Source organism: Alligator sinensis, unplaced genomic scaffold (genome assembly GCF_000455745.1).
Source record: "Alligator sinensis unplaced genomic scaffold, ASM45574v1 scaffold519_1, whole genome shotgun sequence".
Lineage (NCBI taxonomy): Eukaryota > Metazoa > Chordata > Crocodylia > Alligatoridae > Alligator > Alligator sinensis.
Window position 1 is genome coordinate 972,520 of NW_005842187.1, and position 18,871 is coordinate 991,390.

At 45.2% G+C, this 18,871-nt stretch overlaps 1 long non-coding RNA gene across 1 annotated transcript; it reads right to left on the minus strand.

Moving 5' to 3' along the window:
* Positions 1 to 1,279: 1,279 nt before the first annotated feature.
* On the minus strand, positions 1,280 to 4,869 carry LOC112550709. The gene is made up of 3 exons (XR_003094672.1): positions 4,619 to 4,869; positions 3,049 to 3,178; positions 1,280 to 1,457 (listed from the first exon to the last, which is right to left on the minus strand). It is a non-coding gene; the product is annotated as an uncharacterized LOC112550709 (long non-coding RNA).
* Positions 4,870 to 18,871: the final 14,002 nt, after the last annotated feature.

The window sequence follows — 18,871 nt, forward strand, 5'->3', positions numbered from 1 at the left end:
ATTCATATACGTCCCAAGAATTATGCAAAAGCTATCTGGGTATTGTAAAATAAACGTCATGGCCAGGACCCAGCAAATGAAATATGAGAGGGGAAACAACAAAACAGCCTCTCAGTTGTCAACAAGAGTAGCAAATACCTACGGTGCTCTTTTGCAAACTTGGGGACACTCAATTATGCCATGGCGACAAATCTACATAAACTATCCTGGCCCACTGATGAAGCACGTGTTTTTGATTGCAGTAGATGTTCTATTTATATGGCCTGAGGTATACTGAATGAATTTAAGTGATACAAAGCACTAGCAGTGGGTCACGATTCTTGTTTTCCAGGACAGAAGTTCTGTTACAGCAAGGAAGCAACAGACCAGCAGCACATGAATGCACCAAGGCTTATATCTTTGTATGTATCTAGTGATCACTGTTATTTAGAACATTACTGTGGCCGTGTGGTTACTACCTACTGTTAATGTTGCAAAGAAAGCAAGGATGTCACACCCCGGCACTGAGCAAAAGATGGGATGGACGCTTAAACATATAATCATGAGACTGCCTGCCTTGCTTTACTGCTGACTTCTCTACTCAGCTCTCTAGATAAGCATGCATAGAATGCTTCCCAGAGCCCCTCTTCTGTCTACCCATTTCTGCTTTAGCAGCCAACTTCTCGGGCTCTTCCATTTACTCCTAAAGCACGTGAGCTGATGATACCGAGTGAAGTACACAAAAAGCCTCCGGCAGGGAGATGGAACTGAGTCAAAAAAGAGAAGTAACTCGGACAAAGGATGACAGTCATGGAATAGGAAGTGCCATAGCAAACTAGCTGTAGTGACGGGGCGGGGAGGGGGAGGTCCTGTGACAAGGGGAGGAAAAAGTAAAATAAGGCCTTATCTCTTTGGGGCTTTACCAGTTTTAAAGGCTTGTTATAGGAAAGACTTCTCAGCCATGTTCTTATTGTGATAGACGAGTAGCTTTTCCGATATATCTTAAACCTCTCCCTATGTGACATTAACTAAACTGAAACAACTTAATGTATACACAACAATGCCTGTTAGATACGATATCTATTATATTGCACACAATAACTCCGTGTGTCACCACTCTTATTCCAAAAAGCAGTGATTTATTTCAGTTTAGCTTCATCCACTTAAAAAAGTGGATTTGGATTTAAGGTTAAGTGCAAGTAGAAAGAGCAATATCCATTTCTGAACAATTCCATGACTGGATAATCTGATTGGAAAAGAAAAGAAAAGAAAAGAAAAAGGAAGAAATTATTATGGGGAATGGTATAAGAATGGTGGCAGCTCCAGTTTCATCCAAGAAGCATCACCTAAAGGAGCAGCTTATTCCAAAAAGTGTAAATCTACTGCTTCGTTGTTCAGGTATCCAAATCCTACAGCACTGACCTCTCAGCTCATACAGGGGGCTGAGATAAAGGAGAGATTCTGGTGGTAGCATATTTCTGGATAAAAAAGATACAAACACATTCTGAAATTACACTATGAATGTTGAATTCAACTTCACAATCCCAGCACTAAGCAACCTGCCACATTTATGACCAACTGCCCCCCTTCGTTCCCCCTTAGCCTAAAAAGACAAGAAAAAGTGCTGAGCAGTTTCCAGATCAAACCTTTCCGATGACACATAAACAAGGTGCGCCCGCTTAAGGTGACATTGTGCAGAACAGTGTAGCTAGTGGGGAAAATAAGGCCTTAGGAAAGGTAACGCCTTAACTACGGGGCATATAAAGGAGCATTTGGAAAGAATTGTTGTGCTTGCAAACAACATCTGCACACCACCCTGAGCATTCAGTGCTTCTGTCCTCTCCTGACTTCTGGACATGTCTTGTTTGTGAATATGCTCCGGGGTATCAGCATCATGCTAAATTCTGGTGTGTGCATTAAATTCTTGTTCGTAGCCTAAGTGTTACAAAACCCCATTCGTTCATTTATGGACAACATGGGCATTGACAAACACACACCTACATTAAAAGAATGAGATCAAGTGGAACAGCCTCAGAGCTCTGCTCAGCAGGGAACATACCCTCCATTTTTCCAGCATCTAAGTAAACACTTAGCACTTTTTGCCTGGATTACACCACCTTTCAAGACATTTAGCAGGGATAAGCGTTTTTGAAGCCTCAGGTTTGGAAGTCAGGAGACTTAATTCCAGCTCTGGCTGAGAATCATTGGGTGACCTTGAACAAGTCGTTTAGTCACACTGCACCTCAACTTTTCCCCACAATTAATGCAGATAGTAATACTTCCCTACCTCATAGTGGTGTCTAGGAGGCTTAATCTTAATTAATGGTTTTCAGGCACCATCTCAAAGATCATCAGGACAAAAGACAGCATATTATCGTACTTATTAACAAAATAATCCTCAGTGCCCCAATGAATGGGAAACAAATGTTACAGAAGGAGTTGGCATCAAGCAGCATTCAACTTGAATTCTCTTTCATATCACATTGCTTTGAGGATTGGCAACCTAAATTTGCCCCTTCTTGGAGTAGCCTGTTATTTGTACACGTCCGTATGCTGGGAAGAGAGAAAACTTAAGTGTGCATAAAAGGAATTACATGATACGTTTGCCCAGTATAGCAGGGGGCAGGATTCAAAGAGCCAGGAGATCCCTGCCAAGTTCCTGTGGCTTTCTTGAGGTAGCACTCACCAAGTGGAGGAAAGATTATTAAATGTTGCATGACAAAGAGTGATGGGGTAAAACTGAGAAAGGGAAATATAAGTTGGATATCAATACTACCTCCAAACCAGCCTGTTTTTTGGTTCTTTTTCCCAAGGGATATAATGGAATCATTTAGAGCTAGACTGGCCAGAGCCCTGGATGTCAGGCTTCAGGACAACACCTTGCACTGGCAGGAAGTGATGCTAATGATTTAAGTAATTAGGTCTTTTTCTTTCCCTTCTCTGCTTTCTAGGAGTCTCCCTTAGGCAACAGTGTATTGCACTGAAGCATTAATGCACCGAGTCAATGAGGGCATGTGGAGGCTAGAGACATTTGTCATAGCCAGATGTGATCCAGGGTCAGGTCCATACCTTGTCCAGTTTATTCAGTTAAAGCAGCTTGTATGATACATCACAGAAGATGGAGGGGTGGAAAGTTCCTCATGGGGGAGGTATTCCAGTTCCATTTGTGATAGGGCGGGTGCAAAGACCCTTTAACTGCCTGTACAGGGAGGGCAGAGATGGAGATTTCAGACAAGTTTCAATACCCCAAGCAACAGAACAGAAGGCAGACAGTTAGCACACATAAAAAGCTATAATCCCTGTGGATAATAAATACTGAGGCAACATGAGGCCTATGGGATGTGGTACACTAATTCCATTGGGTAACACGCAAGTGGCAAGTTCACAACGACAACATTTCCAAAGATGCAAATGGGAGCTGGTAACTGAAGATTTCTCAGCCTCCATCTCTCCCTGTTACCAAAGGTTCCCACGCTCAAACTCAGCCACCCTTTGCTCTGTGAGCAGTCCTATGAACGTCAATGGGGTTAGCCACAGAGGAAGGATCCTCATCCAACATCTCATTTCCTATTCTCAGTGGGTTCAGCATTGTAGGTTTAGGTACTACACAGCGAGTAAGCCATTAACAGGGAAGATGAAACTGGGAGAAGACTGGGCAAGATTCTTAGGTCACCCCACTGTTCCTGGTAGGATGGTTTGAAGTACCCCAACATTTGAAGGACCACTCCCCAAACATCCCCCCTAACCCTCCCCCCCGCGCCCATTTGTAATTCTAGTGAGGTGGAGATGCTCCCCAGTTCTTTATAAATAAGTTTACCATTATCTCAGGTGACCTGGATCCCCCAAACTCAATAAAAGACCATCGCTTCATTCCCTTCCCTCAGTGGACCCTCCCTTGGTGAGTTGAAATCTACAGCCTCAAACTGTTCATTGTTGGCATTGTCTGATACGTCTCCCCAGAACAACTCCATGACTTCCCACCACCACGGCCCATCCCACCAAGTACCTTCCTCCTCTTCTGGGACAAGCGAGCTTCACATTTCATTAGGAGTTAAACAGTACCACAGATATACAGATACATACCTTGCACTGGAGAGCTGGGCCAAATACTGATCCAGCCCCTTTTACAAGTGCTTGAGTCAAAGTAGCCTTTCTCCTCCCTTTTCTATTGCTCCATGTTGTAAATAGCATTTACCATGCCACCCCTGGACCAGCACAGAAGAAAGATCTCATTGCAGCTCCATCAAGGGGTCACTAGGATATTGGCCATTCACTGCAGTGCAAGCAAGCTAAGGCTTTAACAGCAGAATGCTTCCCCTGTGCTCCTCCTGGCATAGGTGGGAAATGGAATCAGTGAATTAGCCCTTTTCTTGATCTCTGCCAACTACCATAGTCCTTTGAAAAAGTTCCCATCCACCGATGGAGAGCTGACTCTCCTAGACTCTAACCTCCTGCTTATGAACTTCTAGGCCTTGGGTCTAATGGGCCCTAGGGTACTTCCAACCCCTCTTCCAACCTAGCAGTCCCTGTAAATTGGGTGGCTGTGTAAGGAGAAGCTTTTCTAAAGCACAGATTTACTCCACAATCCTGCAGGTTAATTATAAACCAAGAGGGCCCCAGGAAGAAGGAAATGCTGTACCTGAGCATCGCAGTCCAAAAGGAAGCCTATGAAACTGGAGACCATTATTCAGCTGTCCCTTGGCAAGCTGTTTTTCATCCAGAATAACTCTCTGCTGATCAAGAAGGGATCCCATGAGGTTCAAACCTAAGAAGAGAGACTCAGGGCATCTCCCAGGAAGAAGGCACCAATTTCTCCAAAAGGCCTTTAAACACTGCTGGACATAGGGCATTTGAATGCTTCTTTGCTCTGCTTGGATATGCCCAGGCTACCAGCTGTGACCCTCAGATTGAACGTTTGCTGGCTCTGCTTTTGTTTCAGTTCAGCTGTGATGGTGAAATCACCTCTTTGATCGGTTCTGCTATTTCTTCCCCACGCATGTGTAACTAGGGGACTGGAAAATGCTGAGTCAGGTTCTGATTTCTCTACCCCAGGGGTGGAGGCTCAGACTCCATTTCCACTTGTGTTTCCTCTTTGGCTCTTATGTTGGCTTGCTCATTTACTTCACAGGAGTACCAAGACATCACCATTCACCAACTAACCAGGCTCTGCCTCTCTTCCTGTTGCCTACATTTCTACTCAGTCCTAGATGTACACTGATATTAGGCTGTCCTGGTCTTGTATATTTAATTCATGACAGTACCAGGGCTCATTGTGCACTGGTCAATTAAACGCATCTGCATCTCTCTTCCTGTCTGCTGGAGGCACTCCAGATTTCCCTGGCCACTACACCCATTGCCAAAATCAACCCAGCACTCCCTCTGCAAAAGTCCCCGGATGAACAGAAAGCAACTAGCAGAAATTCAAAGCATGCCCTGCAAATGCTGACACTCTTACTGAAAAATCAAACCTCAGATTTCATTATCAGTTAAACAGTGCCACAGATATACTGATGCATAAAAGCTAATATATGAGTGTCTCTTCTTAACACTCTCCACACCATTCCCTCCAGCTACTGCTAGCCCTGTGTGATTTTGTACTATAAATGCCCATTACCACACCACTTCTACTTCCCCCACAAGTTCCAGTCTGTTGGAAACTAGAATTATAATTAAGCCTTTCCAGTATTTCTCTTTCCTGCTACTTTTCACTTTCTTTTCCCCTTCCTTCCCTATGAGCGACTCCACACAATTCAGCTATATCATCAACAGAGCTCTCTCAAAACCCTTAGGGCCACCTCTGGACTTATCCCACAAAGACGTCCTTATTAGGGGTATGTGATTCTATTCAGAGAAGATTTGGCCCAATTCAGAGGCCAAATGACCAAATCCGAATCGAATTGGGAGAAGGAAATAAACTCTGAATTGATTCACAAAAGATTCAGAAATTTGGAGATTCGGAAGGCAGTCTTTCAGGGGAACAGAAACTGAGACGAGGGAGGGGAAGCAGGGGAGAAAAGACTGACATCTCTAGCGGGCCAGTGACTGTGATCTTTCCCTGAGTCCCCTTCCAATCACAGTGCTCTGGGGGATGGATGTAAAAACAGCATATAAGCCTCTTTCTTCAGGCTTTCTGTGCCTTTTGTGAGGTGTTTCTGCCTGAACAACCGTGTCTGAAAGGTCCTGGACTGGCTTGGCTTCTTACCTAGCTTCGAAAGCTTGCTAAGATATATTTCTCTATTTAGTTGCTCTACTAAAAGATACCAAATTGACCCAAAGAACCTTGTCTTCCAGTGCCATATCCTTAGACCAACACCCCTAGCACCTGACTGGAAGGAAGCAGGGCCCTGGGCCCATCAAAGCCCCAGGGCTGGGGCTGGGGCTGGCAGGGAGAGTTCTTTGGCAGCTGCTGGAGGAGAAGCTCCTGCAGAAAAGGAAAGAAGGGCTCTCTCACATTTTGGCTGCATGAGATGCTGCTGGTGCTACTGTGCTGCAGTGCACTGCTTACCTGTTGTTATTTAAAGTGGTGGACTGAGATGAGGCTTTAGGGGAGGAGGAGACCTCACTGGGGCACGCTACCATGTCGTGTCGAGGCCTCAGCTCCAGTGAAGGTGCGCCTGAACACACACACAGTGTCACAAATCACAAGTTTTGCTTGTCAGCAGTCTGAGGTGCAGTTTCCCAGAAACCCCTGAATCTATCTCCTTGAAACTTGGCAGGTGTCACGCCCTTAGAAGGGACTATCACTCCTGCAGTTTTCACCCTGATGTAGCTTAACATATATACGTGACATAAGTTTTGCTTTCAAGACTTTGAGGTACAGTTTCCCAGAAACCCCTGCACCTATCTCCTTGAAACTTAGTAAGCTTCATGCTCTCAGAAGGGGCAACCATTCTTGCTGTTTTCATCCAAATCTGCCTTCAGACACACACATGAAATGATTTTAGCTTTCAGCAGTTTGAGGTGCAGTTTCCCAGAAATCCCTATACCTATGTCCTTTAAACTTGGCAGACTTCATGCTCTCAGAAGGATCTATCATCTCTACAATTTTTAGCTGAAACAACCAAAACCTGACAAAGTTATAGGTATTTCAGTGACTCCCTGTTATAGTCTATGGTCGAATCTCTCCAAATCAGCGCCGAATCTTCCAAAGCTGATTTGGCCAAATTGATTCAGGACAGTGATCCAAATCTCCAAATTGAATCACTGTCCTCCAAAACAGCCGAATCCCAATCCAAATCGAATACTTCTCTATTTGCACAGGCTTAGTCCTTATGTCCCATGCTGGGAAGGAGCTGTCTCCTCTATCACAGTGAGGGAAGGCTTGAACTCTACTGTGCCGTTCTGACTGATTCACCATCTGTTGCAATCCTGACCGTAACATCTTAACATCAAAACAAGAGTAAGGGAGGAAGTGGAGTGATGTAGAGCAAAGTCCATGCAACTTCCTAGAATTGTGGTACAAAACATGCACGCGCAGAGCAGGCAGTGAAAAGAGACACGAGGCAGACACATCGACACAGAAAACACACATCCTCCACACGGCACCCTCCTTCAGACTACCCGCTGCACAGCCCACTGCTGGAAAAGCCCCAACCCCTCAAAAGTTCATAAACTGTGCGTCAGCCCTCAAGCCTAGAGATCATTAGATATCATTTCAGAGCATGCAAGCCCCCTAGTGGCTGTATTAAACCCAGCCCTGAGCCAGACAGAATTAAATGGCACTTTTTGTGAATGATCCTTAGTAGTTTTACATTTTCTTCCAGCCTGGGGTCCCAGGGCACCTTGCAAACATTAAATCTTGTGACATGCTTTCTGAGGTAGGCATTTTTTCCCAGTTGACAGTGGCAAAGAGTGGCTAAGTGATTTACTATACCACCATGTGAGCTAGTGGCAGAATTGGCAAAAGCCCTGATTATGAACCCACTGTTTTAAGCAATGAAGCACCCTCGTTTGAAGAGCCAGGATCACAGCCCAGGAGCTCTGATTCACAGACTCACCCCTTTTGCTCAAGTACAAGTCAAAGTCCGAATTCCATCCGCAGTCCTGACTATGCCCTTTTTCTGGGAATTACTGGAAGGAGTTGCATTTAGATGAGTGCAGTTAATCTCTGCCCCCCTCCTCTCTACTGCATTATGCCTTGCATCCATGGGATGCTGAATGGTTTGATAGGAAAACAGGGTAAAGGTATCTTTAACCCATTCATGTTTCTATTATAGCAAGTGATCCATTATCCCAAGCACAGCAAGGAGCAGGACTCTGCAAACAGCACCCCTAAGAGTGGCAAAAAAAATAAAATAAAATGTGGGTGGAAAACAAAGAAGGGCCGACTGGAGCAAAGTGCAAAGATGCTCCACCTGGTTGCAGTAAGAATAAGGGCCCTTGCAAAAGAAATGCATGCTATCCATACAACTAATAACTATGGTGCTTTGGAGGAGTGAGGAAGGCAGCCTGTTAGATATTTCATGTTCTTCTGAGCTGTATTGCTGCTTTAAGCTTCACTTCACATGGGCAGTGAAACTAGGCTGAACCCAAGCATGTGTTTATTAGGCAAGTGCCTAGAGAGCAGCAAGAGTTGGGATCCTGTTGTGCAAAGCATTGCACAGACACAATGACTCATCTGTTCTAAGGGTCGCTGCTTCCCCAAACTGATGGGTTTCCAGAATCTGGGGAAGAAGGTGAAAAGCCACCAGCAAACTGCTGAGACCATCTTTTGGAAGGACAAGCACACCCAAAGTGCAAGGTCTATCAGATGTACTAGACTGATTCTATGCTAGATCCTCGCCAAAAAAGGAAGAGACCTTTAGGGGATGGAAGATACAATCCAGAAAATAGTTGTGGGTTGAGGGGAGTCCCCTCCCATGTCCCCTCCATCTCATACCATTTCCCTCAGTAAGTGAAATAATGTGACTGGCAGCACTTGTTCCCAGACTGGAGAGGGATCAAGAAATCCAACAATTTTGCTATTTCCCATCCACCACTGGAGATTCAAAAGGACAACAAAGGGTATCTCTCTGAAGAAAGAAGGATGGGGGGACAGGGTAAGTATAGAAGAGCAGCCACAGATTGCCAGGGACCTAGGGTGCCCCTAGACATGATCACTCCTTGCTCCTCACCCCTTCTTTCAGCGTAGGAGATCCACTCAGAATCTCATACCATCCTCTGTCCAGCCATAATACTGTTATAGCTTGGTGTACATCAAACCCAAGCACCGAGCCTTTGCCTGCAGAACCAGCCCTATCATGAGAACTCCTGGGCAAAAAAAACCCAACTTCAGTCAGATGGTCATGCCTGAGTATGCCTAAGAAACCCTGGCAGCTCCATTGCTGCTGACAGTATATACAATTAGGAAAACTCCCGGCAGCAGACCTGGATGCCTCTCTTCTACTGTTGAAGCCTAAGACTCTCTCATTAGCTCAAGAAAAGTCACAGAATGAAGTTACCAAGTGATATGTCCTCCCCAGCACGCACCCCCCACAATATCAGTCCCAAGGGAACAGGAAACACAGAGGAAGGTGCCAGGGAAAAAGGCCTACCACATACTTTGCATGGCCATCAGCCTAGATATTTGACTTTAGTGAACAAAAGTTGGTTACATCTGTGCAAAAGGACAGTGAAGGTGCCAAGGCCAATTCTGATAGACTTGTCTGGGGTATGGTTGGATAAACTCAGTGGGAGTCAATGGCTCAAGATGGGTGTTCCCAGTCCAGTCTGAGCAGACCAACCAACCTGAGAATACTAAAGCCAGGCCTCTCTGATCAGCTGCCAATGTTTCCAAAAGTAGTCACTATTGTGCCTCATTTTTTCATAACCAACCATGCAGACCCAGGACCTGACCTCCAGAAGCACTGAGGACTCAAATTTCTACTGAAGTCCATGGGGGAGCGCCAACATGCAAGAATATGAGACACTCCAAAACCAAAGTAATGTGCTCAGTGCAAAAACTTGATGTAGTGGAGCTTAACACTTCTGAATATCAGGCCTCTGGGTGCGTAGGTATGAAGTTGCGCACCAAAAAGCCACTTTAAGAAAACATGCAGAAAACTGTTTCCACAATTATGGCTTCCAGCCAAACACATGAGAAATCAGCCTGAAAAAATGCAAAAAATACTGGCTCTGAGAAGGCAATGGGAGTTTTTCCATTGACTTAACTGGAGCCAAAATTCCCCTTGTTACCAAAAAGGATCCTTCATTAACAAGGACCAGTCCTTTGTCACCCCAGTCAGTCTTTGGCAAAACAAAATCCCTCCAGAAATCTTTCTAAAGATCTTGGATATCTCTCTGGTGAGTGAGCAGAATGTAGATTTGCAGATGTTCAAACTATTAGTTAAGAACCAATTTTAGTTGCAGATAGAAGATTTTAATTTGACTCTGCTCATAATTCCCCTTGTCAAACAGAACAGTGGTTATTACACGACTGGGCACCACAGTGGTTTTTTCTTTGATACTAAAATGAGAATGGTTGTATTTTTTTTGTCAGTAAGCAGCAGCAATCTTCCCGTGACAATTAGCCTTTCTAATGACTATAATAAAATATGATAGGTTTACTTTGTAGAAGTTCATGATCAGTACGCTGGTCCTCCTGGAGGATTTCCCCAAGACCTGCCACACACACACACACACACACACACACACACACACACACACAGCGCTCTTTGTCAAAACTTTGGTAGTGCAGAGGTCCAAAGCACAGAGGCCATGGCTAGTGAAAGCCCAATACTGCCATCTTTGAGTCTCAACTATTTTGAAGGAGTCGTTGTTTATCTCTGCCTAAAAATAACATTTTTAAGGAATGGGAGGGGAATCCCACTCAATTCCATCTATTCAGTGCCAAATGTTAAAAACAACACTTAAAGGAAAAAGAAAAAAAAAATTAGAATGCTTTTCCTCCCCTTAACCCATTCAAATAAAGCTAAGATGACTTACTACTCTAAAAATAATCTCCAAACTAGGCATATACATAGTGTACAAATGCATACATAGTGAGAAATGCATCTTTACTAAGTGCTTGATGATTACAATGGAAATTATTAGTATGGGGTATAATGCTTACTATTACAAGCACTTCCAAGAACAAAAATGGAACTGCTTAGAGTTTTAAGTGCTTTCTCTGCTAGAAAGTGTGTGAACGATTGGGGATGTGGGTTTAGAAAACATACCCGGTTGTGAAATATGTGGCTATAACAGTTCTATATGCACTAACTAAAGTAGTAGCACCTTGAGGGCCACATTGTTGAGCTCGCGCTTACCCAGAGAATCATTTAGTCCAAGAGGCGCTGCTGAAGTTGAAGGGAACACTCATCTAAGTAGGAGCCCACCACTGTATGATGGCAAAGGCCTCTTGCTCAATGCATTATTTTTAATCTACTCCAACATCTTTAGGCTAATTTGCTATTCATTTATATCAGTCATGTTAGTTTAAATCAGTGCGAGTGAGAAGGAAATAGGGCCCAATCTGAATTATCCACTGCCATCTAAAATATGAGCAAGTCCAGAAACCTCATAGGTATCAAACTTTGTGAAGCCTTCTAAGGCTTTATGTATCTGATATATTTTTAACCAAATTCTTTCGTCTCTTCCATATTTGTCACACCTCTTAGAGGTATCCTCTATACTTAAAGTACAAACTGTTTGGGGGCACAGGCTCTTTCTCTCGCTATCTCTCCACACACACACATGCGCATGGGCACCTAGGGCAGAGAGACCTCCTTCCCTATTGAAACCCCTCAGAAACATCATGGTGCACATAAGAAGTGGGTAGGTACTGGAAAGAGTAAGCATGCAACACCGCTGGCACTCTTACCTGTACTTAGGAGCATCAGCACTTTCCACATCTTCCTGAGAAAGGAAAAGGAAAGCCTGTATACAGAGCTTTGATATTCATGGCCTCAGGTCCTACATTCCCAGCCTGCAGGGGAGTAAGGAAAATTGATGCAGGTGACGCATCACTCTCAAAGGGGTGACAAGGAAAGGCGACAGTAGTCTCTGCCAGAACCATAGGCAGGCATTTGTCCTGGCTGCACTGACCCAGAATTGCAGGCAGTGCCTAACCTTGGGTGCCTACAAGCCTCTAGGATATATCCGACACTGCCTCAACTGCTGAGATCCCCAAGACAGAATAAAGGCTGTGCCCTAAGCCTTGTCCCTTCCCCTGAATCCCTGTGGGCTGCTTCACGTGTGCAAGTCCAGTTCAGGACACCCTAACATGGACACAAATGATTTCAACAGTCCACTTCAACTAAGACAGAGTAAAAGAGTGCCTCAACCAGGAGTCATTTAAAGCCTTTCCAAGTTGCTTCCTCCCCGTACTCTCTTCCAATCATAGCTATTAGATCCTAAGAGCAGAAAGAGCAGCGCTTTTGCCTGCAAAGCACTAAAATCCTGGGCGCAATCCTGGCAAGCCGCAGAGTTTGTAAGTGTTTAGGCGCCTGAGCTTGACTGACAGCCTTAATTATACAGGGACAGCTCTGCGGCTCAAGCAGACAATTGCAAGCACAGGCTGGGAACACAACCGTAATACGCTCCTCTCTTCAAGCAGCAGTACAGGAAGTGAGAGCTTGGCTTCCCCATCTGAGGACCATCATCTAATTATCCCCATTGAGCAGGCGATACAAATTCCAGCTCAGCGGGAGGAAGGGCTCTGCGACTTGAGGTGTTTTGCATTCATCCCCCCTCGGCATCTGGAACGTGGCCCTTGTAAGGCTGATTAGTTTGGGTAAAGCAAAGCTCCTTATTCAGCATCAACTGGCTGCTCCAAAGCTGCACAACATCCAGCTAAGAGCCCCCCTTGGCTGCACTGGCATCTCTTGCAATCTCAGGCCATGCTGGGGAGGGAAGGGGTGTTGACTGGTTTGAAAGCAAGAGCATCTAGTGCACCTCCTGCAGGTGCCAGATCTCACCAGGGCACTTGTACTTAAGGCTGCAGGCTTGGGGAGGGGAGCTTGCGCCCTCTCAGCTGCCTCCCTTGCTGTCAGCTGGGCTTCAGCCTGTTGCAGGTGGAGAAAGGCAATTGCTCTGGACTCAATAGGAGGTAATTGTTTAAAAGAAATAGGTTTAAGTGCCTCCCTGCCAGGAGCTGGAGAAGCCTCATGGGGTGGAGATACATAAGCAGCCCCCAACTGACAGAACTGCTCATAGGCAGCCCTGCAGAGGGGAAGGGCTCCTGAAACCAGCAGCAAGGTTGGGTCTCTGAGTTTCTTTCTCAGCGCTCCACAGATCTGCACCATCCAAACGGCAGCCCTGCAAATGCCCCTAGGTTCTGACCATGAATCAGGTCTTTCCTTCCCCTGCATCGTCGCTGAGTTCTGCAGACAAGGCTACATGCCATCTCGTTGCCGACAAATGGAGCAGTACCCCAGGTCGGAAAGGCAGCACCCATAGCCGTTTGGTTCGGCAAGGCTGGCCCCAGGGTTACAACCAGCCCCACAGCCACGCACTTCTCATGCTCGCCCTCTACATGTGGAGCCTTCTGAGGTCTTCCATACAGCAAAGTACAGCAAGAAGAGGGCTGCTGTGTGAGAGCCTAAACTCCCAACACACAAGTCCATAGCGGATTACACTAATCGCACCTCTCCCTCTGGCCTAGCAAACCCATCCGCTCATACCACCACACTGAGGCCCTGACTTCTAGTGAGCTGCCATATGCACCTGTTCACCAGCATGGGGGGCTCTGCCGACAAGGAGATCCTTGCAAATAAAGTGTCTAGTTTTCTAAACCTCCCTCATCTCAGTTGTTCTTCTTTCCATCTGGTGGACATATCAGAAGATGATCCTCTCCATCACTGTCAAGGGAAGACTATAGCATCAGGACCTCTGTCAGGGTAGCATCAGACCCTGCTGAGTTTGCTAGCAATGCAGTGGCACCAAATGTAGTCTTCAGTCCCATACACAAAGGCTTCAGCAGACTTATGGGGCTTCTAAAAGGTTGAGGACACAGGTCAAGGAAAATACTTGCTTTCCTTCTCAGAAAGGTAATTGAGTTCCCTAACTCCCAAGCAGCTGGGCTTCTAGCAGAAGGTGACTCTTAGGATTTAGCAAGAAGGAGGAGGCAAAAAAAATCATAAAATGCTCAAGAAAAATCAATCATATTATCTCCTGCTTGCACCAAAGTTTTCTCTTTGCCCCTTTCTCTTTCTCTCCAGCCCTGCATGCTAGGCTCAGCACAGTTTTAATAGAAGTTTTTTTTTCTTTCTTTTTTCTTTCTTTTTGTTTGTTTGGGGTTTTTTCTTTAATTAAAGTATTTGTCTCCACAGCGGGAAATGTAAACTGTACAACAGCCAATTTATCTATTTTTTTAAAAAGTGAAAAATAATTTAGTAAAGCAATTATCTTCAGGTGCACACACAAGCCATGACTTGCCTCCACCCCAGAAGCCACCACAATCCGGGGGGTGGGAATAAAAAACCTTGTTTCTTTAAAATAAATTGTCTATTTTTTATTCTGTGCCTATAAATTAAGGGCTAGATTTTGCAAAAAAGCTCTAATGTTCCCATTTAGACTCCCAAAGAAGCTGCTTTTGTCCTTCAATGTGCCCAGAGCCCTGGGTGTTGTCAAGCACTTGTGGAAATCTAGCTGCAAGCATCATCACGGGGACTGCTGGGTACTGAACACTAAGGAAAATCCGTTGCTTGATTAAGTGTTAAATCAGAGGCAAGCTCTTTATACAAGCAGTCTCTATTTCTTTGTGCTAACCCAGCCAATGTCTTAGGAATCTGGTCCTAAGTAGAAAGTAGCAAAATCAGACCAAATGTAATATAGGGGTTTCCCTTACTTAAAGGAAATCACAATGGAGTTGTTGGGGTCCAAATCTAATCTTATGTCAATGGACCTGGCTGAGGGCTGGATCAGGAAATCTACCCCGAAGTAAAATTAAATGCTGCTGTTTGACTTCACTTGAAGGATAAGTATTCTGGTCCCTTGAATTGGAAGTCTCTTACAAACTGCTCCTGCCATAGCCAACTAAGGATGCTTATACTTCCCACTAAGGTTGGCAAGCCAATCAATTAACTGCATATTGTTTTACTAAAAATTATAGCAATTGTACAAAAAACCCCTACATTTTTGTAGTTTTCTTGACAGAAATATGATTTTTAATTGGGGTTTTCGTACACATTTCTTGATGGAAAATTTGTGCTTCTTCTGTGTATTATTTGGACCTATTGGCAATTTTTTTACCAGTATCAGTTTTTGACTGATACTTGATCGATCAATTCACTGAACTTTATTTGACCAGTCAAATAGCCAACCCTGCATCCCACCAGGGAACTCCACAATGAGAATTTGTCTTGCATTAGTGCCTACAGGTCTCATTTGCATTTGGGCACTGTTTGCTGCACCTGTGTCTGCAGTGCCCAGCACAAGTACAGTCATCGCTGTGATGGGGGCTGAAGCTGCACATCTGTGGTTTGTTTTGCTAGATAGGGAGGAACCAGCTTAGCAGCACTCTGGCATGTACCGGACTGCCCATGTGGGTGATGTGAAGGTGAACCATCAGACCTTAACCTTCAAGGGCTGGCAAGAGCCTCCTCTCTCAAACATGGGTGCCCCACTACACTCACATAAGCCTTAACCACCTTCAGACTGTTACTGCAGGGGCCCTGCAGACCAGCTAGTGCAGAAAGCAGCTGCCAGACTACTTAATAATACATCTGGAGCAGTCACCCACTGGAAGGCCTTGGATTCCCATTTCCTTCCAAGGTTCTGCATTGGCTAAAAAGGTTTTTTGCATGGGTCATGTTTGAAAAACTGCCTATCTTTATGGTCATGGCTGATAGTCTGGATTGACTGGGTACCCTGAGGGTGATGGCCACTGGACTTGTCTGGCTTGGGACTAAATAACTCATTACAGGATGCCCTTAGTGCTGAAATTCAACATACATTCTTGACCTCCTTTAGTTCCAAGGGCAGCTGCCACCTTTTTCAGTACCCAACCACTCATACCCTGCTTTGCCAAGATACCAAAAATGTATGGCTCCAGCTGGAGCCAGGAAGAGCTGTGGGTGCTCTTCACTTTAGGAAATCAGCACACCTGGCCTTTCCAACATGGGTGCCTCTACTCCTGATTGCTTATATCTGGCACAGTAGTGCCTCCTAATTGACTGTGAGCTTCAAGTGTGCTCTCCCATCATGTCCTAGCTAGAATTGCCCTGGACAATGCTGCTGAAGAATGTCACAAGGTGCTAGACGTGAGAATTAACCCTGAAATCCCTAACTCCTGTGGGAGTCTGCAGCTTGGGCCACCTTCAGAACATGTTCTTCTATTAGCAGAAGCAAATGAAGAGACCTGGCTGGCTCTAGGAACCGGCTGTTAGGAACCTAACTACTGGATGGTTGTTACTCTCATGAAAATCAAAATATCTGAGTTCAAACCTCCTTTTGAAGCTCTGACCTGGGAGGATTCAATCCCTATCTCTGTGCCTCAGTTTCCCCAGTGGCAAAACAGCTATAACAATGCTTCACTCTTGTGTAAGCAGGCTTCAAAGTTGCATTGAAATCCAGTATGCTACCCTGCCTTGTGCCCATATCCCTGAGATCGTGTCACTTCCCACTATTCTGCCTGAGAAATGGCAACCAATTCTTTATGGTCTTCTAGCAGTAAGTGATTGTGTGACAGATGTTACTTTTTTTACTGTAACCTTGAAAAAGAAATAGGCTAGTAGATTAAAATGCATTCTGTCTGAAATCCACCTTGCCCTCCTCCACACACCAACCCCAGCCTCTTGCTTCCCCCCTTCCAAATAAATAGGGAAAAGAAAAAAAAAATCAACTGCTTTAAATATTGCTCCTCACACTTCAGCGCAGCAGGACAAGCAGGAAGCAAATTAAGGTGACTGTAATAACTATCAGAACCTTCCAGTGCTGGGACAGATGGTGGCATCACAGCATCTTTTCTGGTGGAAAAAAAAATCTATATTAAAATAAATGGGAATAAAAGGAGAGAGAGAGAAAAAAAGAAAACCTCAAATCAACAACCTTTAATGCACGCAGACCTTCTGCTAAAAAGGCTCCATACTGAGCTGTGGAACGAGAGCTGAAGAAAAGGTTGCCACAGAAATCTTCAACTGCTCTTCACAAACAGATCGTCTCCTGGTGGCTGTGGTTGTGGTTGTTCCTGATGACCTCTTATGGCAAAGGCCTACAGAAACACCACAAAGTACTTTTCTTTTGGGACCATCCTGCAGAATTTAATACATGTCTTTGTGCCTGCAGTAGGTTTCTAGCCAGCCTACAGAACAGACATCTCTTTGCTTCCTGAATTGCACAGGTCTTGGTAATCATTTGGTTTAATCCCTATTTGATTTTATAGGATTTAGAGATTGTGTAAGTGAGGAGATTGGTTCAGTGATGGAATCTATTAGTTCAATGATGGGCTTAAATAAGGATACACGGACATCTTTTTAGGGAGATCTCTCTCTCTCTAATTGGGAATGTCAGGGCAACTACTCCATAGGGAAAACCATTATAGCCCTTCAGCTAGGTCCTTCTGGTCTTTCTGAGCTTTAGCTGAAAGCCAGAAACATCAGGAACCAGCAAACTAATAAATCAACTTGGTCTTTTCCTAAACTTAGTTGCCAACCAACAGAGCATTTTCATAGGCAACTTGCACTAGAGCATCCCCAAAGCACTTTTATTAGGTCTCCCTCCCCTCTCCCTCCAAGACCCCTTGTAGCCAGCCCTAGTGTAGCTCCACAAGGAGCAAGCCTTTGGCTGTGAGACCCTGGCTCTTCTCAGACCCTGGCTTCCCCGATGATCTTTAGCACCCCCATCTCTGGGAGCTCCTTCTTTTCAGTCAGCTCCTGGGAAGGAGGAGCAGGGGGTGTTTTCTTCTTTAAAAGAGTGTTATCAGAGCGCTGATAGTCTCCAAAAGCACAACAATCACTGCTGCAAAACCAACAGTCTTTATTGTGCCATTCCAGCTCCCTCCGTCCTTGCTCAGACTTTACTCTGTCCTCACTGGGACCATTGCTTTTCTTTCTCTGCCCTGGGACTTTCTCTCCCAGTCCATCTCTGTCTCAGAGCTTCGTTCGTTCTCCTCAGGATCAGTCAGCCACACTTGTAACAAAAAAAGTTAGAAAAAAAAACTATAGTTTTAACCTGGGACAACAGTTACCCAACACAATGAAATGTGAAGTCATAGGGACAAATCAAGGAGCAGTCTCTGGGCCCTGCTGCCAGACCCAGACTGCCATCTGCCCCTAGGGTGAAAAGGGCATATAGCTGTCCCACACAGAAAACTATTTATAAGTATTACTTAAAGTAAATCCTTTGTATATTGAGCCCCCCAAAGTGCTCCCCACTGGATCTGCAGCTCACCTAGCCTCCTCCTTCACAATGTGAAACTCTTCTGTCCACCTGCCTGAGGCCAGGATGGAAATGAAGAAAACTCTCCCACTTGTGGTAATAGAAAGGATCTGGGGAAAGGACTTTGGAAAGTGGGAACATGGATAGAAATTATTAACCCTCATGCAATACTACCTATGTTTAGAGACCTATTGTTCCCAGGGTATGCTGGTGGCCCGCTCAGAGCATGTGATGGAAAAGTGGTGGCTGTTTTGGCTAAAAAGGCTGGAGTCTACCTTTCTAGTATCCCCTGCAAAAAGTTGTTAGGCACATCAGGCACTGATACAGGCACACGCACACGCACACCCCAGCATCAGTGAGAAGGTTCCTCCTGCCTCTGGCAATGATGCACACAGCTCCTTGACCTGAGAACAGAAACGGGCATGTCTGTACTGATGTACCCCCCGGCCCCCAGATACAGACCCCAGGGTGCCCTGCACATCTTCACTGATGCAGAGCTGGACCAGCAGCTAGGAAAAGACTCCTGGCTCTGCCCTGGCTGTGGCAGCAACACCATTACCATCCGCTGCAGGCCACATGAGCATCCTCTCCCCTC